The sequence below is a fragment of the Armigeres subalbatus genome, chromosome 2 (assembly GCF_024139115.2).
Source record: "Armigeres subalbatus isolate Guangzhou_Male chromosome 2, GZ_Asu_2, whole genome shotgun sequence".
Taxonomy (NCBI): Eukaryota; Metazoa; Arthropoda; class Insecta; order Diptera; family Culicidae; genus Armigeres; species Armigeres subalbatus.
In genome coordinates, this window is record NC_085140.1 from 22,755,935 (window position 1) to 22,781,825 (window position 25,891).

Here is a 25,891-nt window from a genome sequence, read left to right on the forward strand (position 1 = left end):
AAACTTGTTGGCATAAAAAGCAATAAATCTCCAAAAGTAATGAGCATGAGCATGAGCATTATGACCGTACAATTCGTAGTTGCTACTCCGTGATTGACTAGAACTTGCGAAATTGTACAGAGAACACAAAAAATGGGGCTTGGGACTAGCTACCCATTCTCAATGTACACGTTTCGGGAGCTCAACCATCTAAAGTCAATAACGGCGCCGGCCACGTCCTTTCGGTCATATAGGAAGGGAAGGATTGTTAGTCCGACTCTCGTTACTACTAGAGACCGAGTATACCTCTGCATCTCCACGATTGTCTTGGGATAGGATATCGTTTTAGTTACAAAAGATAATTTATCTGGATTCACTTCGGTAAGTGATGCGATCTATGGGATGGGAAATAACACTAATTCGCTGGCTGGCATACGAAAACGGAGGAGAAACGTTTTGGACGACCGAACGGACGCGCAGTACTCTGTACTCACTTGCCCGATTGAAGATCGCACTTGTCTCGACCGGAGCAAAGCGCAATACATGCGCATGAGCCACCGAACGTGAAATAGATATTTTATTATTTTCCCGACGTCTGAAACACGCACTGCACTTACTTGTTCGATGGCTACTGCATACTCGCTTACTAGAGAAACACGACTGGAAGAGGAACAAACTTTCACTTTCTGATTTATTTACTCACCCGCGCAAAGCAGAACAAAATACCGGCGGCCGGCCGATCGTTTTGCAAACCTAATTTCGACAACCGGCCGATCCGCTTACTGGAGAAACACGACTGTACAAGAAACAAACTTTCACTTTCTCGCAATAAATCTCCAATAGATATTTCACTATGTTTGGCTTCTAATGTATTAAAAATGAATGACTTCTGATTGATTATTTTTTCACAATTTTACTTGAAAAAAAGTTGTTTCAATTTTCAATATTTTGCAATGTAATTATCATCGCATCATTCCATTAACAACCACTAGGCGGATTATTATGGGTTTTTTAAGGGACGAACGGATTGGCAGCTTGTTGGAAAACATTTCGGTGAGGTAGTCTGTGACACATGGAGTCACCCGTGACCAGTCCATGTGTCACAAACTATCTCACCGAAATGTTTTCCAACAAGCTGCCAATCCGTTCTTTCTTTAAAAAACCCACTGGCCTCGTATGGTTTGTCAAATATCGAATCAAACTCGGCTCTTCGGCTTCAGTAGGTTCGGTCACTGGAAGACTCCTGCTCGCAATCCTTGCATGCGAGATAGGTGGCTATGAAAACAAATCAAATCAAACCAAATCCTATTCCGTTTCATGTAAACTTTAGTTCTAACCTATTTTATTCATAAACGAGGTAATCAAAATGCATATTTTCGCATATTTCAACAAAACAGCCTTCAAAACTTTTTTTTATCTTTGTTAACAAAACTTTCACCCAAAGGCCGGCTCATCTCGGAGCCTTCAAGTCTATGATGAGTTCCATCATTATAAATCAATGTTGTTCCATTATTTCAACGAGAAATCTGTGAGCATTCAGCGCATCCTGCCATTTCCGTCACGAAAAAAGATTCCATGTCATGTAAATTTGATCTATCGTTTATTTTAATGAAGTATATTTGAATCACCAGAACTTATAAATCTGTTACACTTCCAGAAGTTGAAATGCGTGGATGGCTAACAAGACAGACTCTAACTCAGCAGACCAAAGTTCGATTCCCATCTTGTCTTGTCTTTTTTTATTTTTCATAATTTTTGTTTCAATTTGTGTTAATTTACAATAGCCTGTAAGTATGTGTTGTTTAACACAGAGGTCAATTTGTTACATCCACTTGAACAAAAATGTACAGGTTTTGTTCGAACTGTGTGGTTCACCCGACGCTGGCAAAGGCATATGTGATTCTGTTGCTTGTCATACCGGCTAGGTTCAATCACGTGCATACAACTTATCGAATCCCAAAGATTCGTGGGATCCTTGTTTTTTCGGATTTAGCCACTTGTTGGTATTCACCTTGACATTGTGGAAAATTTTAAGTTTGTTTTCTTTTGGTCTGTTTACATCTAGCAAGTTCTGCTATTGTTGCTATCGTTCGTACATTCATACTTTTGAATCAACTTAAGAACCTATCATAAATTCTGCGTAGTTTTTCAATGTAGCTTCCAAGTCAGGTGTCAATCAAATCAAGTAGGAATTAAGTTATATCTGTTATATAAAATGTGGTCGATTTGATTTTCAATTATGTTGATGTGATCCGATCGATCCAGTGAAGTCCCTCCGACAGATTCTGATATCACAATCCCTTCGGAATTCCATTTACGATGCCATTGAGTTAACTGCTTTTTCTAAGTTTTGTCTTTAATATTTTTTCTTTTTTTTTCTGCAGAGTGTAACAATTACACTTTTCCGGGATTGTGTTCACCTCGCAGCCCAGAATGTAGCACAATTAGACTTGATATTCATCATTTTCCGAATGTGATCAATAGATTTTATTCCTTACTAAGATTCTAAACTTTATGTCCATTGTACGTTGGTAGCCTTAATTCTTTATCCACCGTGATAATGATGTCATTTAAACTATATAGTTTCCGGAGAAGATCACTTTTATGCCAGGGTGACAGGACAGGTTTGTATCACGAGAGGTATTAGAGCTGAATACTTTTTAATGGAAACTTATTGGGTTATTATAATCAAATTATTATTTTCAACATAGCCATCAATCACTGAAGATACAACTATTTGACGTTACATTGGTGCTATTAGTGTCGAGCCGAAGTAGCTCTCGGTAATTATTTTGTTTTATCTTTCTCATACTTTCTCTTGGCCGAAAACAAAATTACCTAATGTAATTTTGTAGATAACATTCATACATTTTCATGAATCGGAACTGCCACATCTATCTTCGCCTCTTTTGGCTCCAACCATACTTGTGAAGAACGCAAAAGCACTCGACTCAGCACTTTCATAATAGTATTGAACAGCGGACGCAATATTGTGTTTTTTATTGTACCGATTTTCGAAGATTACAACAACCAAACCAACCAGCGGAGATGCAATGAAAACAAAGGCACCTACCATCCAACGCCGCGTCGGACGCTCGCTCCCGTGTGCACGGTTCATTCTTTTTCGCCTCGACAGGAGGTGGCGGATAATGCGCCCCCACCGTGCTCGAAGGAAAGCTACGGAAAACGTGGTCCCTCGTGATCATCTTGGTGATACATAGGGGGCTTCACGTAGTGTCATAGGTACATGAAGTTCGGTAGATGTGTACACATGTATACCTCTATGTGAGTGGTAGCAGCAGTTTGAACTAGTGCATGTAGTACCGGGTATATAATGACGATCGACGGGCCCGCACGCCGAACAAGAGCCACATACGATGAGTATGTGCCAAGCGCGAGTGCTTCTCTCGGACCGAGAATCAATTAGGTTATAGGCGCTTGTTGTTGCTTGGCTGCTTTCCCAATAGGGTGGTGTCGAGATGCTTAGCGTTGAATAAGTCATAGTTCTTATAACTGAAATCAACACGCATACATGCTTAAAGCAGGCGAAAACAACAACTACAATCTATTGTTTGGCAATGGGAAAATTACAGAAATAGTTTACATTGTATTCAAAATTTCAAAACAAGCTTCGATTAAAAACGTTTTTGAATCATTGGAAACATTGTTCGTCAGTTTTTCTACACATTGAACTTTTTTCGGACACCCTGTTCCATAGGTTCTCATTCCAAATGCGTTCCGATTGATCGATAAACGTGACGTCACTACGAACCGCGAACGACAACCATCATTATCATCATCGGTCGTCATCGGTAGTCGTCGTTAGCAGCAGCAGCAGCAGTAGGATTAATTTCATTTGCTTCATAAACAATTAATGCAGCGAGCGTGTACCCAGATATAACTATATGAATGAATAAATCCCGCCAACCTGTGACTCCACCCAGCAATGAAAGGAAGTCCACCGCAGCAGGAGGGCAATTTATGACTGGGTCGTTCGCGTACCATTTTTCCCGGTTTCCCGGTTGAAATGCCACGGACACGTAGGTCGACCGCTTTTTTTTTTATTCCAATGTCAGAGTCAAACTGCTAAGGGCGAAGGAGTTCGTCCAGTGGCCCGGTGAAGGAATAACAATATGCTAAAAGCTGCCATATCACAGGGTACAGCTAATGGAATAGAGGGCAGAGGGAGAGGAAAGCGTGGTGGAAAAATGGCAACAAATGCAAAAATGGAAGGCAATTTTTTCCCAGGACTTCGGTAAGGATGTATACAAAACACGCAACATAATAGGCAGCAGTTAACATGTTTAAGGTACGGCGGCTGCCGTTCGTTACGGCAGTCGGGATCGTTTACGGTGGTACAAATTCCTGTAAGCTCGAAGAAGGTCAGTTTTGCTTTGTGGTGAAAGGATTTTATTAAACGAAGTAATAGTTTAGTTTGCTCTTACTTCGACATTTATCGATATGTTGATGTTCACACATAACGTAGGTAACATAAATAATTTATGTTTTATTTATTTTATTTTTATTCATGTTAAAACAATTATTGTTTTTTTTTATATGCCTGGTTATACATTTAAGCTTTTGTTATAGAATACATATGACTCCTCAACAACAATTATAGTGTAAGACTATATTTGTCTGTTTTCAGTCTTATTGTAACTCTGAAATTGAATTCATGACATTAAACATGTGCAGTGGAAACACGCATTTATTCTTCATTCAATGAAAAAGCTAATTGAAGCTCGTTTCCAAAAAACTATTTGAGCTATATGTGATAATAAAACACATCAAAGACCACAATATTCTATGTGCCATCTAGTGGTCAATCCAGTGATAAAAACGAAATGTTTCAAAATTCAAATTTTGAATTACAAATTGCGGATTAGAGAGTCCAACAGATCCGACGGGCGTCTTTCTTTTCAAATTAGTGGAGTGCTTCTTGAAGAACAGTTCTTTTTTTTTATTTAATGTGGAGTGGTTTAAAATATTTATACTTACTGTTCTAAGCTCGAAGTAAATTATCACGCGATACTAATAGATATTTTGTAAATTTTGAATGAGTTTCTTTCGAATAGCAAGAGAATATTGTGTTCAATCAAAGTTCTTCTTCTTCTTCTTATTGGCATTACATCCCCACACTGGGGCAAAGCCGCCTCGCAGCTTAGTGTGCTTTAAGCACTTCCACAGTTATTAACTGCGAGGTTTCTAAGCCAGGTTACCATTTTTCCATTGGTATATCATGAAGCTAACACGATGATACTTTTATGCCCAGGGAAGTCGAGACAATTTCCAATCCGAAAATTGCCTAGACCGGCACCGGGAATCGAACCCAGCCACCCTCAGCATGGTCTTGCTTTGTAGCCGCGCGTCTTACCGCACGGCTAAGGAGGGTTAATCGAAGTTAATTGTCTTTTTTCCGGGACTCGAACCCACGACACTCAGTACGCTAGACTGGTGTTTTTAATCAGTACTGCAAAAGGTTGTGATCGTCATAAGACAGAAAGCGAAGCGCCTTTTTATATTTCGGGCGACCAAACAAAAGTATCTTTGCTTTTTTGATCAATTTCGCATGAAGACTGCCTTTCATGAAAGGTGTTTTGTTTAAGAATAAAATTTCCAAATTATTTTAATAGATATATGCAATGAATAATGACTAGTCGATAAATTAATCATAATCCTTTAATCTTAAATAAATAAATAAATGAAGATAAATTGATCATTATCCTTTAATTTTAAATAACGCACACTGTCATGCCCTGTCACGGAATTTTTTTTTTAGATTTTTGTGGCATGCCTCTTATCTTTCGCGTTTCTATAGAGATTGAAAGGAGCAGATACAGGGGTAAGACAGAATGATCGGGACAGGCAAAGGTGGACAGGTTTGTGGTTTGAAAAATTACAAGACGCGTCTCGAAGACCGTCGGAAACTGGATTGTTGTTTGGAAAATCACAAGACGCGTTTTGAAGACCGTCGGAAAATGGTTTGTGGTTTGTAAAATCACAAGACGCGTCTCGAAGACCGTCGGAGAATGGTTTATGGGTTTCGAAACCACAAGACGCATCGGAAACTGGATTGTGGTTTTAAAAATTACAAGACGCATCTCGAAGACCATCGTAAACTGGATTGTGGTTTGCAAAATCACAAGATGCGTCTCGAAGACCGTTGGAACAATTAACTTTGATTGAACACAGATTTTGCGAACCACAAACCATTTTCCGACGGTCTTCGAGATGCGTTTTGTGATTTTGCATATCACAAACCATTTTCCGACGGTCTTCGAGACGCGTTTGAGGATTTTGCATACCATGTGATTTCGCAAACCACAAACCATTTTTCGACGGTCTTCCAGACGCGTCTTGTGATTTGCAGACCACAAACCATCTTCCGACGATCTTCGAGACGCGTCTTTTGATTTTGCAAACCACAAACTATTTTCCGACGGTCTTCAAGACGCGTCTTGTGATTTTTCAAACCACAATCCAGTTTCGTGGTTTGCAAAATCACAAGACGCGTCTCGAAGACCGTTGGAAAATGTTTTGTGGTTTGCAAAATTACAAGACGCGTCTCGTAGATCGTCGGAAAATGGTTTGTGGTTTGCGAAATCACAAGACGCGTCTGGAAGACTGTCGGAAAATTATTTTTAGTTTGCGAAATCACAAGACGCTTCTCGAAGACCGTCAAAAACTGGATTGTGGTTTGAAAAATTACAAGACGCATCTCGAAGACCGTCGGAAACTGGATTGTGGTTTGAAAAATCACAAGACGCGTCTTGAAGACCGTCGGAAAATGGTTAGTGGGTTGCAAAATCACGAGACGCGTCGGAAAATGGTTTGTGGCTTGCAAAATCACGAGACGCGTCTCAAAGACCGTCGGAAACTGGATTGTGGTTTGCGTAATCACAAGACGCGTCTTGAAGACCTTCGAAAACTGGATTGTGGTTTGCAAAATCACAAGTGGTTTGCGAAATCACAAGACAAAATCACAAATCACGTCGGAAAATGGTTTGTGTTCTGAAAAATCACAAGACGCGTCTCGAAGACCGTCGGAAACTGGATTGTGGCTTGCGAAATCACAAGACGCCTCTCGAAGACCGTCGGAAAATGAATTGTGGTTGACAAAATCATAAGACGCGTCTCGAAGATCGTCGGAAAATGGTTTGTGTTTTGAAAAATCACAAGACGCGTCTCGAAGACCGTCGAAAAATGGTTTGTGGCTTACGAAATCACAAGACGCGTCTCGAAGACCGTCAGAAAATAATTTGACCATCGGAAACTGGATTGTGGTTTTAAAAATTACAAGACGCGTCTCGAAGACCATCGAAAACTGGATTGTGGTTTGAAAAACCACAAGACGCGTCTCGAAGACCGTCGGAAACTGGATTGTGGTTTGAAAAATCACAAGACGCGTCTCGAAGATTGTCGGAGAATGGTTTATGGGTTTCGAAATCACAAGACGCGTCTCGAAGACCGTCGAAAACTGGATTGTGGTTTGCAAAATCACAAGACGCGTCTCGAAGACCATCGGAAACTGGATTGTGGTTTTAAAAATTACAAGACGCATCTCGAAGACCATCGAAAACTGGATTGTGGTTTGCAAAATCACAAGACGCGTCTTGAAGACCGTTGGAAGATTTTGCGAACCACAAACCATTTTCCGACGGTCTTCGAGACGCGTGTGAGGGTTTTTGCATACCATGTGATTTTTCAAACTACAATTCAGTTTCTGACGGTCTTCGAAACGCGTCTTGTGATTTTACAAACCACAATACAGTTTTCGACGGTCTTCGAGACGCGTCTTGTGATTTGCAAACCACAAACCATTTTCCGACTGTCTTCCAGACGCGTCTTGTGATTTGCAGACCACAAACCATCTTCCGACGATCTTCGAGACGCGTCTTGTGATTTTGCAAACCACAAACTATTTTCCGACGGTCTTCAAGACGCGTCTTGTGATTTTTCAAACCACAATCCAGTTTCGTGGTTTGCAAAATCACAAGACGCGTCTCGAAGACCGTTGGAAAATGTTTTGTGGTTTGCAAAATCACAAGACGCGTCTCGTAGATCGTCGGAAAATGGTTTGTGGTTTGCGAAATCACAAGACGCGTCTGGAAGACTGTCGGAAAATTATTTTTAGTTTGCGAAATCACAAGACGCTTCTCGAAGACCGTCAAAAACTGGATTGTGGTTTGAAAAATTACAAGACGCGTCTCGAAGACCGTCGGAAACTGGATTGTGGTTTGAAAAACTACAAGACGCATCTCGAAGACCGTCAAAAACTGGATTGTGGTTTGAAAAATCACACGACGCGTCTTGAAGACCGTCGGAAAATGGTTAGTGGCTTGCAAAATCACGAGACGCGTCGGAAAATGGTTTGTGGCTTGCAAAATCACAAGACGCGTCTGAAAGACCGTCGGAAAATGAATTGTGGTTTGCAAAATCACAAAACGCGTCTCGAAGATCGTCTGAAAATGGTTTGTGTTTTGAAAAATCACAAGACGCGTCTCGAAGACCGTCGGAAGTTGAATTGTGGTTTGCGAAATCACAAGACGCCTCTCGAAGACCGTCGGAAAATGAATTGTGGTTGACAAAATCATAAGACGCGTCTCGAAGATCGTCGGAAAATGGTTTGTGTTTTGAAAAATCACAAGACGCGTCTCGAAGACCGTCGGAAAATGGTTTGTGTTTTGAAAGATCACAAGACTCGTCTCGAAGACCGTCGGAAACTGGATTGTGGTTTGCGAAATCACAAGACGCCTCTCGAAGACCGTCGGAAAATGAATTGTGGTTGACAAAATCATAAGACGCGTCTCGAAGACCGTTGGAAAATGGTTTGTGGCTTGCAAAATCACAGGACGCGTCTCGAAGACCGTCGAAAAATGGTTTGTGGCTTACGAAATCACAAGACGCGTCTGGAAGACCGTCGGAAACTGGATTGTGGTTTGCGAAATCACAAGACGCCTCTCGAAGATCGTCGGAAAATGGTTTGTGTTTTGAAAAATCACAAGACGCGTCTCGAAGACCGTCGGAAAATGGTTTGTGCTCTGAAAAATCACAAGACGCGTCTCGAAGACCGTCGGAAACTGGATTGTGGTTTGCGAAATCACAAGACGCCTCTCGAAGACCGTCGGAAAATGAATTGCAAAATCACAAGACGCGTCTCGAAAACCGTCGGAAAATGGTTTGTGGTTCGCAAAATCACAAGACCCGTCTCGAAGACCGTCGGAAAATGGTTTGTGTTTTGAAAGATCACAAGACTCGTCTCGAAGACCGTCGGAAACTGGATTGTGGTTTGCGAAATCACAAGACGCCTCTCGAAGACCGTCGGAAAATGATTTGCAAAATCACAAGACGCGTCTCGAAGACCGTCGAAAAATGGTTTGTGGCTTACGAAATCACAAGACGCGTCTGGAAGACCGTCGGAAAATAATTTGTGGTTTGTGAAATCACAAGACGCGTTTCGAAGACCGTCGGAAACTGGATTGTGGTTTGCGAAATCACAAGACGCCTCTCGAAGTCCTTTGCAAAATGAATTGTGGTTTGCAAAATCACAAGACGCGTCTCGAAAACCGTCGGAAAATGGTTTGTGGTTTGCAAAATCACAAGAAGACCGTCGGAAAATGGATTGTGGTGGCGTGTCTGAAAGACCGCTGCAAGAATGGTTTGTAGTTTTAAGAACATCAAAGCCTCGTATGGAAGACCGTAAGATATTGGTTTGGAACCGGACCGGTGGCAATGGTTTGTGGTTTACAAAACTATAAGGCGTGTATGAAAGGTCGCCGAAGATTGCCGAAGGTTGCCGGATTTTACAAAGCTTTTCGGAAGTTCGAATTTACTATGCGTAAGATTTGTTTGGAGTTATTGGCTAGCAGTACTAGTTGACACGTCTCTCATTTGGGTATAAAATCTCAGATTTTACGATTGTCATTTGCAAGGTGTTTGCTAGGAAGGTCGACGTCAATATGCTGAAGTTCAGATTGATGATGTACTATACGTGAAACTAAAAGTTGGATTAAATGTACGGATTTGGATTGAACTTGAAATGGATTTGGAATGGATTTGAATTGAATCTGGATTGACTTTGGATTGGATTTGGATTGGATTAGATTGTATTTAGATTGGATTTGGTTTGGATTTTCAATTTGGATTGAATTAGAATTTGATTTGGATTGAATTTGGATAAGCATGGATTTTCTTATCTTTATTAACTTATATATTATAAGTAATAAAGTTCAATACCGTTTGGATTGCATTTGGGTAAGATTTGGAATGTTTTTGAAAGGAATTGGAACTTCATTGTGTTTGCTAAAATCTTGGATAACAAAAGAAGGCCATTGGCTTCGTAAATTTGTTGTTCTCTAATCATCCAATGAAAGTATGAATCACGTTTTATCTTTCGCGACCTGCAGTTTGGGAACCCATGTTCTAAATCATTGTTCTGGTATTAAAACCATGATGTTGAGACAAGTTAATTTTGGTGTGCAGTTTTCAATGGAGTTAACCGGTTGCTCAAATGTGACCGATCTTCTCACCTTCGTCTCATTTAAATAACCCAGGAGATCGGAGACGAGCCAGCCTCGGGCTGAAAGTCTCCCTAATAAAGACAATAAAAAAAACCAGGAGAAAAACAAACATTGCATCCTACGCTAGGAGATATTTTTTTGCGTTTTTAATGAGAGAAAAAGGGGAATGTGTGGTTTGAGTAAAACGCCTTCAGCGTTTATAGATTCACACCTCAGTGTGTCAATCGGTGAGCAGATCTCCGCGGCGTGCACACGCATCCACAAAGAGTCGCTGTCACAATTTCGTTCCGGCCATTTAAGGCCACACAGAACCCTAGTAGGCGGTTGAGGGTTCGAGTCCCTCCAAGACACGTGGATCCTTTTTTGCAAATTTCATATCAATTTGTCCATTTCGAAACATGTGCTGTGAATATGAACAGTCGAGATATTTAAGCTTTTTTTTTCGTTTTTTTTCTGTTAACAATTTATTGTACATTTGGTTATTATGAATTGTTTCTTTTTTTGATTTGCTCAACGATCTACGTACCGATGGTATTCCTGCAACTTGGGGACCGTCTACAGTGCGCGAACTTCCTTCTTGACACGTATTCTGACCAGAATTTCTAGACCCTTCAGATAGATTTTCTTGATTCGGCAAAGAAAGACTTCCTCCGACATTTTCCGAATCTTCAATTTCCGAGGGTTTCTGGCTTTTCAAAAACATTTTAAGCGATTTGTTGCATCCCACTTCTAAATTGTAATGAAACACAAGTTATTAGTTTGATCGTGTATTTCAAAATGATCTTCATGTCACTTTCAACGTCTAGTTCATGTCTAGGTCTACTATGATCAAGTATATTAAAACTACAGGTTTTGATTTGCTCTTTAATAAAGTCTAATAGTTTAATAGAGTCTTTATCGATTTTTTTGGATAAAGTTTTTGGTTTTCTGTGGAAAAAAAAAATTCTGTTAAATTTTGTAATTATTTATTGCTAATATTGCTAATACTAATGTACTGATGGTATTTTTTTTTAACAGAACATTTGGATTTTTTTTTATGAAAAAATCTTCTTTTATTGCTTTTAAAAGTGCTAATTCCTTTTTATTTGAAGAAAATTCTAAATTGTTTATGGAAATTTTGCATTATTTAGGGAAATTTTATATTTATTTATTGTTTATATCCTCATTGACAATTTTCTTTTTTATGAAAATTTTCTAATTTTTAAGGGAGAGTTCTTATTTTAGTTAGGAAGAGATCGTTACATTATTATTGTGATTACCTTGAGTAATATTTTAACACCAAATAGATAAGTAAAGCTGTTTATTAAAAACTATTTCTATATAGCAAAAGATCAGATTCTCCATATCGGCTACTTAGTTATCATCTAATGCAACTAATCTAATTAGTCCCGAATCAATGGACGTACGATTCTAATAAAAAAGTTCAAAAACTTTTGCAATTAAAACAAGCGCAACAATAAACAACGACAGAAATCTGCATCGTCGTCGTGTGGATCGCGCGAAGAAAAACTTTCCGCACAGTAACTCACCACCAACGGAGGACAAGCCAACATACATTCAATGTAAATTACTGGAATGCTGCCGTTGTTGCATGCGTTGTCATCAGCAACAGAGCACCAAACTGCCACATACCTCGACAATGTTGTAGTCGGTCCCGTTCGATGTGGAGCTATTGATTCGTCTCTGTTTCCATCGTAGCTGCGGGTATGCATCGCCACCGCAAAGCACTCAACGAAGGACTTTTCACCAACAGGTTCGTTATGCTCAGCCACACTCCGAACGGTCTCATGCCAAGCCATGAACCGAGTACAACAGGAGTTAGTTTTTCTGCCGTTGTTGTCACGGGGTCCTGCTTTAATTCTCCTCCGTCAAGGGAACCCCCGGATGGGCAAATTAGTTATGATGAAAAACATAAGCAGAGCTAAACAGTGGCTCCTCCTGACACCAGAGGAGATGAAAGCTGAACGCTTGAGCTGAAGCGAGAAAATGGGATTGCCTTGAAGCCTGGGTGGAACAAATGGAACTTTTCAGCTGCTGATGATGGAGGACCTGGGCACCCAATTTCATAGGTTACGGTTGGGTTAATGGACTATTGTGGTGAATGGGAACGATTTTGCTCTTATCACGACATTATCGAACCAGTAAGATGTGGTGTTGATAGTGCTTTAGAGCGCTATTCACGTTGGTGATTATGAAAAACGTCAATTTCATAAATGCTATATGTTTTCAATTACACATCCAATAGCTCTTAAATTTCTCACCCAGCTTGCTAATGAAGCATCATGTCAGATAAAAACAAGTTGACAACTTAATTGACTCACACTGTTATACCTGCAATCGCTTTTTAGTCATTTTTTGAACCTACTTCATTTTTCGAGCTTGAGCTACTCCACTAAGTAGAAAAGTGACTTTTAAGCATTACATTGGGTCGTATGAATAAAAAGTAGTAAGTTCAACTTTACTACATTTTCAGTAGTAAACGTCACTTGTGGAACATGTTCGTATGAATAAAAGAGACTTTACTACACTACACATTTCGAACATACTACAAACAACTGATTCGGTATGAATAAAACAAGAGTTTACTATCGATTTCTTGTAGTCTGCTCAAGACGTTGCTACTCATGCTCCAAATGCATTTTATTCATCAGAATCGAAGCGAATCGGCTTTGTTCTTGAAAATAGAAGTCCAATTTAGGGAAAACAACAAAACAGACATGTCTTTTTGTTGATTAGCCGCAAAAAAATGATGAAATCATCATCGTCATCATGGGGTCTATTTTGTTTTGACGTTTCTCCGTGTAGTAAATGGTAGTAAACTGTAGTAAAAGCTAAGTTCGAATGTAGCATTTGCCATAAGTTCGAAAATGTTTTTATTCATATCAAACATGTAGTTTTCTCTGTGGACCACGGCATACAAAAAACAAGGCAAGCTCATCACGTATGTAAACAATCAGTTTGAATGTAAACATGTGACGTCACTGCTATCTTCACACAAGCTGGACCAAGACGATACTCTACGGTCGCAGCATGCCTACTTTTGCACTCCAACATGTGGCGATAAAATATGCGTCACATTCGAAGTGTCATTTTTCTAACGAGCTTACCTTGTTTTCTGTATACCGTGTCTGTGGACTTTATTTTTGAGTAGATACTACAAGCGTTGAGTTTTGCGACTTTTTATTCATACGGCCCATTGAATGAAATTTGTAACCCATTGGCCTTTAAAACCTTTGAAAACCTCACAATATTTCAAAATATATTTCAAACTCATTATGATATCTAGCTTCTCTCATATTTTCTGCTACCAACCCAATCAATGTCTTTCAATATGTAGCATGATGTGACTAATCCTTATCAGCAGAAACTAACACCTCATTTTGCTTACGTTTTTCACTATGGATAACGTGACCGAAGTTTTTGCTGACTGGAATTTGGGATAATATAGGATTACGGAATAGACAATTTTAGCAATGCTCTTTGTATTAGTTGAAAGACAATGTAGCATTAGCTTACTAGCATCTATGCTCGACTTACTAGCATCTATTAGTTTCAATAAAATTTGTCAAACTTAAAAACATGAAAAAATGTTGAACAGTATCCAGAATTATTGTTCCGCCCAGTATCCATGAATGAAAAAAAAGCATATGCAATGTTTTCACTTTTATTTTGCCAACCATTCCGATTCCAACCAGCAGTCGCCAGCAGCCTCATCTCCCAAGTAAATAGCATAGCACTAATTAGATCTGGTTTTACTCGTTGGCACGTTCCACACCGGTTCCAGTTGCGCAGACTATGTTGTATTGTTTTGAAATTTGACTCGCAGCAGCGAAGGTTCCGATACCGAAACAAAAATGACCGCTGCTTCGCGTATAGGATTTCAGTCAGCAGTCAGCACACATGTGCTGTTTTTCCGGTGACGACGCACGTCGACGACGACGACGCGTGACGCACATTGATTGAGTTGAGCAAAGGCGCGCGATACTGATGCCATTTGGATATCGATAGTGCATGATATATAATTTACATAGCCGACAACGGCGACGTCAACATTAAACTGGCCCCATGGACGTGCACTAACACCGGAACGCGAAATAGATAAAATAGGATCCCATTTACGGTTGTGTCACGTTCGGTTGGTATATGTCAGTTCCTGCGATGTTTGACAATGGTTGCTGGTACTTAGTAGCACTGGTCCTGATTTAATTCGATATAATTTATTTTGGAATGACGCAGATGGAGGAATCATACAGTTGAGTGTGTGATTACGAGGCACGCTAGTCATAGAGATTTTACAGGTTAAAAATGTCATCGTTCCATTGAAAGGATTCAGTTTTATGAATGAGGGTAAAAAGTATGTGTGTAAATCAATACGTCAATTAATCATATGATCTATATCAATCACTCACATTTTATTTGATTGCATATTTTTACTCATGATGCGTGTTCGATTGTCTGCCATGCCATAATGTATAAAAAATACCAATTAAAAAACCTTCACCTCAAGGATGCTCAACATCTTGAATAGAACAAATAGAAATGGAACTTCACCGTGTGGTTGTTGACCACAAACGTAAACGAAGGCCGTACCGCCGTCGCCTAGAACGACGCAACTTGACATAATATAGCGTGGAATGCATAGCCATTAGCTTGACGAATCCTTGCTGCAGCGCAGAACTGCATCGAATGATTGGCTCGGCTCAGTATGTGGCCGTTTCAGTCTGTACTGTGGGTTTTTTTTTCCCGTGTGCGATGCATGTTTCAACTTTGCGTCCCACATACGTTTGCTGGTTCGCACTGCTGCAGTATGTTGCATGACTCTTCTAGAGCTTCTGACTATGCATGACGGGTGTGCGCCAACGAAGTCGAGGACAATTGATGAGTGTGGACGCACGAATCACTCACATCAGATTTTTCTGTTTCGTTTGTGGCCGTACGTTGCTATCACAGGGAGGCACAATTTTACTGAAAGCGGAAGAAAAAAGTTTGATTTTGAGAATTATTTCTCAGGATCATACAAGCACTTGTAAATATTTTTCTTGCGACGTATCAAATACATGATACAGAAATCCTCTAGAGTGTTCATTTCATAAACTTTCTGTGTAGAAACTTGAAATTGAGTGAATTTCTTTTTTTTTTTTCAATATTTCTAGCTCACCTTTGTTGAATAAGAATTTCTTCAGCAGGGTGCAAAACTTTTTTTGTGAATGTCTAGAAAAATGGATGTTTTAATTTTTCAGATCAGAATAAGATCATTACCCTTGAAATACTAAGAATAAAATCATTAACCGGAACATTGAAAATTTAATTTTTTAGCTTTGTAATATACGATTGTTTTTTGAAGCTCATGGAATGTGACATCAATACTATTCTTACATTCATATTAATAAAGTTTTTTATTTCTTTCTTTTATTTCAGGTAATGTGGACAATAAGCTACTAAATAGATACGTTTATGGTTAGTTCTGATGTATGTATTCATATTTATTGAGATTTCATCATTTTCATTATGTGGCACACACAAGCCAAACATTTGATCATTTCAGTTCAGTCATAGAGCAATTAGAAAAAGGGAGATTTTTTTCCCAATTAGGCATTTTAGAACGTTACTTTCAATTAGGCCGGCGCTTCCTCTGTGCTCGTCAAACAATTATACGAGTTTGGAATTATTATGATAATAAAGTTTGGAGTTATGATAATAAAGTGAAAATTAGTAAATCACTCAATTCAGAATCCAGATAAATCATCGAATAACGAAGTTGGATTTTATTTATAATCTGCCATTTAGTTTTACTTTGGGCGTGCTGCTTTGTAAGACAAAGTAAAGACCTAGTAACTTAACTGTTACAGAGCGGATCCAGTCTCACATGATCGACCATTCGTTCGTTTAAAGTTTCTTTATTCTCTATGTATCTACCCATTTATGTCTTTTCATTTCCCCATTTATGTCTTTTCATTTCCCCATTTATCTTTTTTCATTTTCCCATTTATCTTTTTTCATCTCCCTATTTATTTCTTTCTTTCTATATCTCTATTTCTCCCATTTCTCTAAAGCTCTCTTTTTATCTCTCTATTTCTATTTTGCTTTCTTCCAATTTCTATCTTCCTTGATCTCCCTATCTCTTTTTCAATCTCCTTATTTCTATCTGCAAATCTCCATATTTCCCTTTTCATTTTCACTTCTTCTGTTTCCCTAAATAATATTATTTTAGTAGTTTTTGCAACAAAATTCCATGCGCAACCAAATTTACCGTGAATATTGAGTTTGTAGAAGCTTAAAATCAACGCGCCTTGAGATTATCGAATATTTATATGAAACTAGGAAATTAAATAATTTTCTAATTTGCTCAAAATATTTCAATTTCAAATAGTTTGGAATGAAGAATGCTTCTATGATAAAACATCAGAAATAATTTGATTCCACTAACGAATAGTGTATTTGATCATTTTGATGTATTTTTTTTTAAAACGGCATGCCTTTTATGAAAACAAAAAGTTTGGCGATAATTAGCTTAATGGTTTTCGTGATTGCCTCAATTATTCTTCTTGATAACTCCATGACCATTTTAAACTTGTTATAAAACTTTGTCATGATTACACTTCCCTACAACAGATGGCATTCGGTTCCATAACATGTAGCCATTAGGTTAAGAGGTTCGGAAGCCTCCTTTCGAGGGGCTCGGAAGGCTCCTCTCAAGAGGCCCGGAAGCCTTCTTTCAAGAGCCTTGGAAGGCTCCTTTCAGAGGCTCGGAAGCCTCCTTTCAAGAGTCTTGGAAGCCTCCTTTCACGAGGTCGGAAGCCTCCTATCAAGAGGCTCGGAAGCCTTCTTTCAAGCAGCTCGTAAGAGGTTCGGAAGCCTTCTTTCAAGAGGCACGGAAGGCTCCTCTCAAGAGCCCCGGAAGCCTCCTTTCAAGAGGCTTGAAAGGCTCCTTTCAGAGGCTCCTTTCGAGAGGCTCGGAAGCCCCTTTCGAGAGGCTCGGAAGCCTCCTTTCAAGAGGCTCGGAAGCCTCCTTTCAAGAGGCTCGGAAGCCTCCTTTCGAGAGGCTTGGAAGCCTCCTTTCAAGAGGCTCGGAAGCCTCCTTTCAAGAGGCTCGGAAGCCTCCTTTCAAGAGGCTCGGAAGCCTCCTTTCAAGAGGCCTCAGGCCTCCTTTCAAGAGGCTCAAGCCTCCTTTCAAGAGGCTCGGAAGCCTCCTTTCAAGAGGCCTGAAGCCTCCTTTCAAGAGGCTCCGGAAGCCTCCTTTCAAGAGGCTCAGAAGCCTCCTTTCAAGAGGCTCAGAAGCCTCCTTTCAAGAGGCTCGGAAGCCTCCTTTCAAGAGGCTCAAGCCTCCTTTCAAGAGGCTCAGGAAGCCTCCTTTCAAGAGGCCTGGAAGCCTCCTTTCAAGAGGCCTCAGAAGCCTCCCTTTCAAGAGGCTCAGAAGCCTCCTTTCAAGAGGCCTCAGAAGCCTCCTTTCAAGAGGCTCAGAAGCCTCCTTTCAAGAGGCTCAGAAGCCTCCTTTCAAGAGGCTCAGAAGCCTCCTTTCAAGAGGCCTCAGGCCTCCTTTCAAGAGGCTCAAGCCTCCTTTCAAGAGGCCCAGAAGCCTCCTTTCAAGAGACTCCAGAAGCCTCCTTTCAAGAGGCCTGGAAGCCTCCTTTCAAGAGGCTCAGCCCTCCTTTCAAGAGGCTCAGAGCCTCCTTTCAAGAGGCTCAGGAAGCCTCCTTTCAAGAGGCTCAGAGCCTCCTTTCAAGAGGCTCAGAGCCTCCTTTCAAGAGGCTCAGAAGCCTCCTTTCAAGAGGCCTCAGGCCTCCTTTCAAGAGGCTCAGAAGCCTCCTTTCAAGAGGCTCAGAAGCCTCCTTTCAAGAGGCTCAGGCCTCCTTTCAAGAGGCTCAGAAGCCTCCTTTCAAGAGGCTCAGAAGCCTCCTTCAAGAGGCTCAGGAAGCCTCCTTTCAAGAGGCTCAGAAGCCTCCTTTCAAGAGGCTCAGAGCCTCCTTTCAAGAGGCTCAAGCCTCCTTTCAAGAGGCCTCAGAAGCCTCCTTTCAAGAGGCTCAGAAGCCTCCTTTCAAGAGGCTCAGAGCCTCCTTTCAAGAGGCTCAGAGCCTCCTTTCAAGAGGCTCGGAAGCCTCCTTTCAAGAGGCTCAGAAGCCTCCTTTCAAGAGGCCTCAGAGCCTCCTTTCAAGAGGCTCAGAAGCCTCCTTCAAGAGGCTCGGAAGCCTCCTTTCAAGAGGCTCAGAGCCTCCTTTCAAGAGGCCTGGAAGCCTCCTTTCAAGAGGCCTCAGAAGCCTCCTTTCAAGAGGCTCAGAGCCTCCTTTCAAGAGGCCTGGAAGCCTCCTTTCAAGAGGCCTGGAAGCCTCCTTTCAAGAGGCCTCGGAGAGCCTCCTTTCAAGAGGCTCAGAAGCCTCCTTTCAAGAGGCTCAGAGCCTCCTTTCAAGAGGCTCAGAAGCCTCCTTTCAAGAGGCTCAGAAGCCTCCTTTCAAGAGGCTCAGAAGCCTCCTTTCAAGAGGCCCGGAAGCCTCCTTTCAAGAGGCCTGGAAGCCTCCTTTCAAGAGGCTCAGGCCTCCTTTCAAGAGGCTCAGAAGCCTCCTTCAAGAGGCTCAGAGCCTCCTTTCAAGAGGCCTGGAAGCCTCCTTTCAAGAGGCTCAGAAGCCTCCTTTCAAGAGGCTCGAAGCCTCCTTTCAAGAGGCTCAGGCCTCCTTTCAAGAGGCTCAGAAGCCTCCTTTCAAGAGGCCTGGAAGCCTCCTTTCAAGAGGCTCAGGCCTCCTTTCAAGAGGCCTGGAAGCCTCCTTTCAAGAGGCCTCAGAAGCCTCCTTTCAAGAGGCCTCAGAGCCTCCTTTCAAGAGGCCTGGAAGCCTCCTTTCAAGAGGCTCAGGAAGCCTCCTTTCAAGAGGCTCAGAAGCCTCCTTTCAAGAGGCTCAGAGCCTCCTTTCAAGAGGCTCAGGCCTCCTTTCAAGAGGCCTGGAAGCCTCCTTTCAAGAGGCTCAGAAGCCTCCTTTCAAGAGGCTCAGAGCCTCCTTTCAAGAGGCTCAGGCCTCCTTTCAAGAGGCCTGGAAGCCTCCTTTCAAGAGGCTCAGGCCTCCTTTCAAGAGGCTCACAGCCTCCTTTCAAGAGGCCTGGAAGCCTCCTTTCAAGAGGCTCAGGAAGCCTCCTTCAAGAGGCTCAGAGCCTCCTTTCAAGAGGCTCAGGAAGCCTCCTTTCAAGAGGCTCAGAGCCTCCTTTCAAGAGGCTCAGAAGCCTCCTTTCAAGAGGCCTGGAAGCCTCCTTTCAAGAGGCTCAAAGCCTCCTTTCAAGAGGCCTGGAAGCCTCCTTTCAAGAGGCCTCAGAAGCCTCCTTTCAAGAGGCTCAGGCCTCCTTTCAAGAGGCTCAGAAGCCTCCTTTCAAGAGGCTCAGAGCCTCCTTTCAAGAGGCTCAGAAGCCTCCTTTCAAGAGGCTCAGAAGCCTCCTTTCAAGAGGCTCGGAAGCCTCCTTCAAGAGGCCTGGAAGCCTCCTTTCAAGAGGCTCAGAGCCTCCTTTCAAGAGGCCTCAAGCCTCCTTTCAAGAGGCCTGGAAGCCTCCTTTCAAGAGGCTCAAGCCTCCTTTCAAGAGGCTCAGAGCCTCCTTTCAAGAGGCTCAGGAAGCCTCCTTTCAAGAGGCCTGGAAGCCTCCTTTCAAGAGGCCTGAAGCCTCCTTTCAAGAGGCCTGGAAGCCTCCTTTCAAGAGGCTCAGGCCTCCTTTCAAGAGGCTCAGGAAGCCTCCTTTCAAGAGGCCTGGAAGCCTCCTTTCAAGAGGCTCAGAGCCTCCTTTCAAGAGGCTCAGAAGCCTCCTTTCAAGAGGCCTGGAAGCCTCCTTTCAAGAGGCTCAGAAGCCTCCTTTCAAGAGGCTCAGAAGCCTCCTTTCAAGAGGGCCTGAAGCCTCCTTTCAAGAGGCTCAGAAGCCTCCTTTCAAGAGGCTCAGAAGCCTCCTTTCAAAAGGGCTCGGAAGCCTCCTTTCAAAAGGGCTCGGAAGCCTCCTTTCAAAAGGGCTCGGAAGCCTCCTTTCAAAAGGGCTCGGAAGCCTCCTTTCAAAAGGGCTCGGAAGCCTCCTTTCAAAAGGGCTCGGAAGCCTCCTTTCAAAAGGGCTCGGAAGCCTCCTTTCAAGAGGCTCGGAAGCCTCCTTTCAAGAGGCTCGGAAGCCTCCTTTCAAGAGGCTCGGAAGCCTCCTTTTCAGACGCTTGGAATCCTTTTTTCAAGAGGCTCGGAAGCCTCCTTTCAAGAGGCTCGGAAGCCTCCTTTCACGAGGCTCGGAAGCCTCCTTACGACGCATGGAATCCTTTTTTCAAGAGGCTCGTAAGGCTCCTTTCACGAGGCTCGGAAGCCTCCTTTCAAGAGGCTCGGAAGCCTCCTTTTAAGACGCTTGGAATCCTTTTTTCAAGAGGCTCGGAAGCCTCCTTTCACGAGGCTTGTAAGCCTTCTTTCCAGAATTTTTTTATACGAACTGTAGACGTATGGCTACTTAGCTGATCATAACACGTCACTTCTAAAAATGTTCTCAACAAAACAATTTACAAGACTACTAAAATAACTGACTTTTTGGGACTTTATAACGTATTTAAATTCTAAGCTCTTGCATTATCAGCTATTTGTTTATTTTCTAACATTTTGAATCATCATCTTACAGCCGAGCAACAAGAGTTATGTTGGAAATCTGAAAATGTTTCATTCTTTTCGTCAAAGCTTAGATAATAATTTTGAATATTGATTAAAATGTTTGCTAGAAACGTAGTAAAAACGATTTCATTACAAAATGGATGTGTTGAGCCCTGCAATTACGCTAAATACCATTCCCCTCACGCATGTACCATCCCAATCAATCTTGAAGTTGAACATATGCCATAAATTAACATTCATTCGTTAATTCGGTTTATTGGCAGATTGACAGATTGTGGGAACAAATAATGTTCTAGAATAGAGTTATATATAAATAGTGATATAAATAGTGTTCTTTTGAAAATTATTAAATGTCAATGGTGATTTTGAATCTAGTATTAATCTGCAATCGATTGGTGAAAAATCATGGAAATCCGTTGAGAAATGATCAGCTTATAAGCCCCCAAAGCCTTTCATTTTTCCGTAACGGTCTCATTTTTCCAAATTTTCAAATATGTATACCCTCATCTTCTTCTTCTTCTTCTTCTTATTGGCATTACATCCCCACACTGGGACAGAACCGCCTCGCAGCTTAGTGTTCATTAATCACTTCCACAGTTATTAACTGCGAGGTTTCTAAGCCAAGTTACCATTTTTGCATTCGTATATCATGAGGCTAACACGATGATACTTTTATGCTCAGGGAAGTCGAGACAATTTCCAATTCGAAAATTGCATAAATAGACCGGGACCGGGAATCGAAACCAAGCCGCCATCAGCATGGTCTTGCTTTGTAGCCGCGCGTCTTACCACACGGCTAAGGAGGTCCCATATCAGTATCGAAAACAAAGTCCTACATCACAATGACGTCAGGAAAGCAGGGATTGAATTTTCGAATTTAAATTGATTATCTTTCACAAGGGTTGTAACAGGGATCGTAAAACTGAATGAAAATAGGCATGCGGTTTCTCGAACATCATAAATTCGCATTATGAACGCTTTCCATTGATTAGTTGGAATAGCATCACCAGGCTTGTAAAATGTCATCTGCATGTCATTTGACTAATTTGTTCATAACTTTCTTCAAAAGCCAAATTTACTTCAGAATTTTATATGTACTCATAACGCTTGAGTAGGGCTATATTTTTATCCAAGGGTGCATTACTCTAAATATAACATCCGCGGCTGGAAAGTGAAAACTCTCCAAAATGTCACGTGTCATTTGACATAATGTCATTTGAATGTCATTTTGCCTCCCACGCCTCAGATTATATATTTACAGCAATGACTTGTTAGACAAAGTTGTAGGCACATTTAAGCGCTATAAGTTCGCCATACCTCAGGAATTGATACCTTATTTCTGAAAAAAGTTCTGGGAAAAATATACAAACGAACGCAAATGACATTTTACAACACTGAGCATCACCCATTGGGACATTGCTTTTCCGGATGTTAGGGTACGAAGTCGGAAAAATTTACAACCCAAAAAAAATACAGACTAAACTGGGAATCGAACCCGAATCCAAATCCAGCATGGTCTTGCTTTGTAGCCACGCATCTCACCGCCAGACCAATGAAATCCCAAGGCTTGGGTAACCAAAATTATCTCTGATATTAGAGGTTGAGATAAAAAATAAATTAACCTCGTTTTTCGAAAATTGAGTCGAAAAATGGAATTAACAAACAACGTCTGTACACTTCTTCCATACATTATTTATTCCATACGGTCCTCTGGTTCCACTGCGTGTTGAAATGAAACTCTTAACCAAGCGCTACATTTTCCCAGAAAAATGAATCACCAAACAATCAGGGTAACCTTTTTTTCGGTATATGAAATCAATACTCTATCCGTTATTTCCCCTGTAGGCATTTATTCATCCTTGTAATTCCCTATAATGAATCCCATCCTCCGCGATTGCAAACACGGATCCACTTCCAGCTGACTGGCTGATACACACTACACTACACCTTCCGCGCCCCGCCTTCCATCCGGCGTTCCGCAACACCGGAACCGTCTGATCCCTCGGTCCTCCTTTCGTGAATCCCTTCAAACACAAGGGCAGCCGAGCCGCCGGATACCAAACCAAAACATCCACTTATTTTTCCGCTTCCGTTCGCTTTAAAGCTACGGAGCGCACCACATCTTTCTCTCATGCGTGTGCTCCCATTTCCCGAAAGGTCCCATCTATCGTCATCCTCGTATCTAGGGTAAACTATTGGATAGTTGTGCGCGTGTGGTAGTTTTCCCCCTTTTATTATTACTGCTTGGTCCTAAAGAAAAGCGACCATTTGACAAGTTATAGTTACAAGTTCTGATATTTTGAAGCAGCTAAATGTCTTCCAATTAGTTTCAAAGAGTGTACAAATTTTGATTTTCGATCAGTTACTCTTCTATTGGATCTCTTTATCTGCTTTGGGTACAAAGGGTAAACTGATATTATGCTGACGCAAACTCGTTGTCAATCGCTCAGTTCTGGTTGTTTACCATTTGATTAAATGAAATAAAGTAACATTCGGATGGAACACACTTGACTCTGCAAAAGGCACAAGGTAAAGCCTGATTCCGCAATTCGCTATCTCCTACATCCCTATAGTGCCGTTTCGCCCCCGTAACGGTTCCCTGAACCGGTGAAAAAGGGACTCGATGAAGGTAACAAAGGGCAAAACAACGAGCCACACAATTTACCATCACCACATGTGACAAATTATTGAAACATGTGTTCAGCACAAATCACTCCCAAGTTGTTGGAAGGGTTTTTTGCTCTACGGTCTGCGCACCATCAGCATCGACGGCAGCCGAACGGTACGACACGCAGGACCTTTTTCGCTCTCCCAGTCCCAAGTAAAGTGATCAACACGACGTCGGCAGGATTCACAGCCAACGGAGACGACGTCAACGTCGACTGACACATTCCATAGCACGGCTATCGGTACCTCCACTCACATTCTGTTACACAGCCGATAGGAAAACAGAGAGAACGAAGAACGAAACCCAACACTACACAGTTGCTAGGGCCCATCATCATCGTTGCTGACTGACTTTATGTATATTGTAAGTATCTGTTGGCTGCCGAAAACCCAGCCGCGGTGATACTCTTCAGCCAATGTGCGTTTTCGTGTGTATTGTTTCAAAGGCAGATACTGCTACATGGATCCCAATGATCTACTGCCGGTCGCCGATGGTCTGCTCTCGGTTGTTGGTACACATGTTCTTGTTCAGAGTTGGTCTCATGGCGAGGAAAATATGTGAGGTTACTGAGCTGTTGATGTTGTTATTGCGAGGCTCAGCTACTGGTTTCCACGGCATGGCTCGAATGGTCGTGCACTTACAGTGTTGTCGGTTCCTGTTTAAAGTACCGTGCGCATGTCGATAGTCATTTCGTGATCAGCAAGAACTTTTATTGGTTTTTATCTTTGTGAACTAGCTAAACCCATTCATTATATTCATCCTGATATGCTAAACTCTAGCTTCTTAATCTGAGGGTATCCTACCACACGGTTTCTTACTACACGTCGATTTTGGAGATAACAAGAGTGGTAGTAATTAAAGTAACGTATTTAATATAAATACCTAGGATTTGTTATATCTAGTAAATGACTTACAACATTTTAAATGAATCGAAAAACACAAGTCCAATTGGTCGGAGCTCAGCCAAACCGCACCAAGCGAATTTTTGACTGACTTGAGGTATTTTGTTCTCAAAAGGAAAACGGGAATCATGTTATATAGATTCATACGAACATTTGTTGAAGGATATCCACAGTTATGAGGCCAAGGGATATTAGATACTATTTGTGATCAATTATATCTGTTAACCAAAGGCTTGGACAGAAAAATAGGGTTTTTTGCTGGCGCTTGGTGTGATTTGGGCAAAACCCCGGCCAATTGTAAAATCGACTATTTTAACAAAATCTTGCCAGCCCTAAGTGACATAATTTTTATCATTGCTAGTGACTTGGTGTGAACAAAATGAGTTACAATATGTTTTTAGGTTATAACTAGTTACTATGTTTGAAAACTTGATTTGTGAAATTGCACAACATGTGAACGACCTAATTCGAAAAATGTATTGGAGGGTAACCAACCACTTTCTTCGATGAAGAAGGAACCGGTTACCCTCCTATATATTTTTTTCGAGCTGAATCTTTCACATATTGTGCAATTGCACAAATCGAGTTTCAATCATAATAATTAATTTCTAATCCAGTTGCTCAACAATAGGAAAGTAGACAATTACCATTGATCGAACTATTATTAGTTACACTAAATTAATGATTTTGTGTGTGTTACTTCTACGTGAAGTGGAGCCAGTGGAGATATATCAGCTTCCACACTGATATTCTTCCCTCCCCCTTCATACGGGAGCTTGGCAGAAGGAAGGTCGTGTGATATGTGCCATCACAAATATTGCCCTCCGCTCGCTTTCAAATCGACTTCTATAAAAACATTCTTCATGCCTGCCGTATCCTAACGGAACTATCAATTCTATACTTTCGCCTTTAATTCTATCATAAACATGTACGTCTAAGTTTGGAAGATGATATTAGTATTTCCATATCATTATTATTAGTTGTTAGATTATAATAATCACATATGTAAAAATTAATTTGCTATGTATACTATAAGAAAATGCTTATTATTTTCTGAATAATCTACTTTAAACGATGTGCATTCAACCAATCTGGCACCCCGGTCCTCTACAGAAATCATTGCAAAGCTCTATCCCATTCGCCTCCTACTGATTCACCGCGCTTCTCCATTTCACATTTCCCCCACACACTGACTCACCTTCAGCCAGATGTTTTCTCACCGCCGCC

The 25,891-nt window shown here is 41.4% G+C and overlaps 1 protein-coding gene across 11 annotated transcripts in view; it reads left to right on the forward strand.

The window, feature by feature from the left end:
- The window catches only part of LOC134218211 (myocyte-specific enhancer factor 2), a 289,827-nt gene that overhangs the window by 177,200 nt on the left and 86,736 nt on the right, over positions 1-25,891 (forward strand). The gene's annotated exons all lie outside the window — the stretch shown is intronic.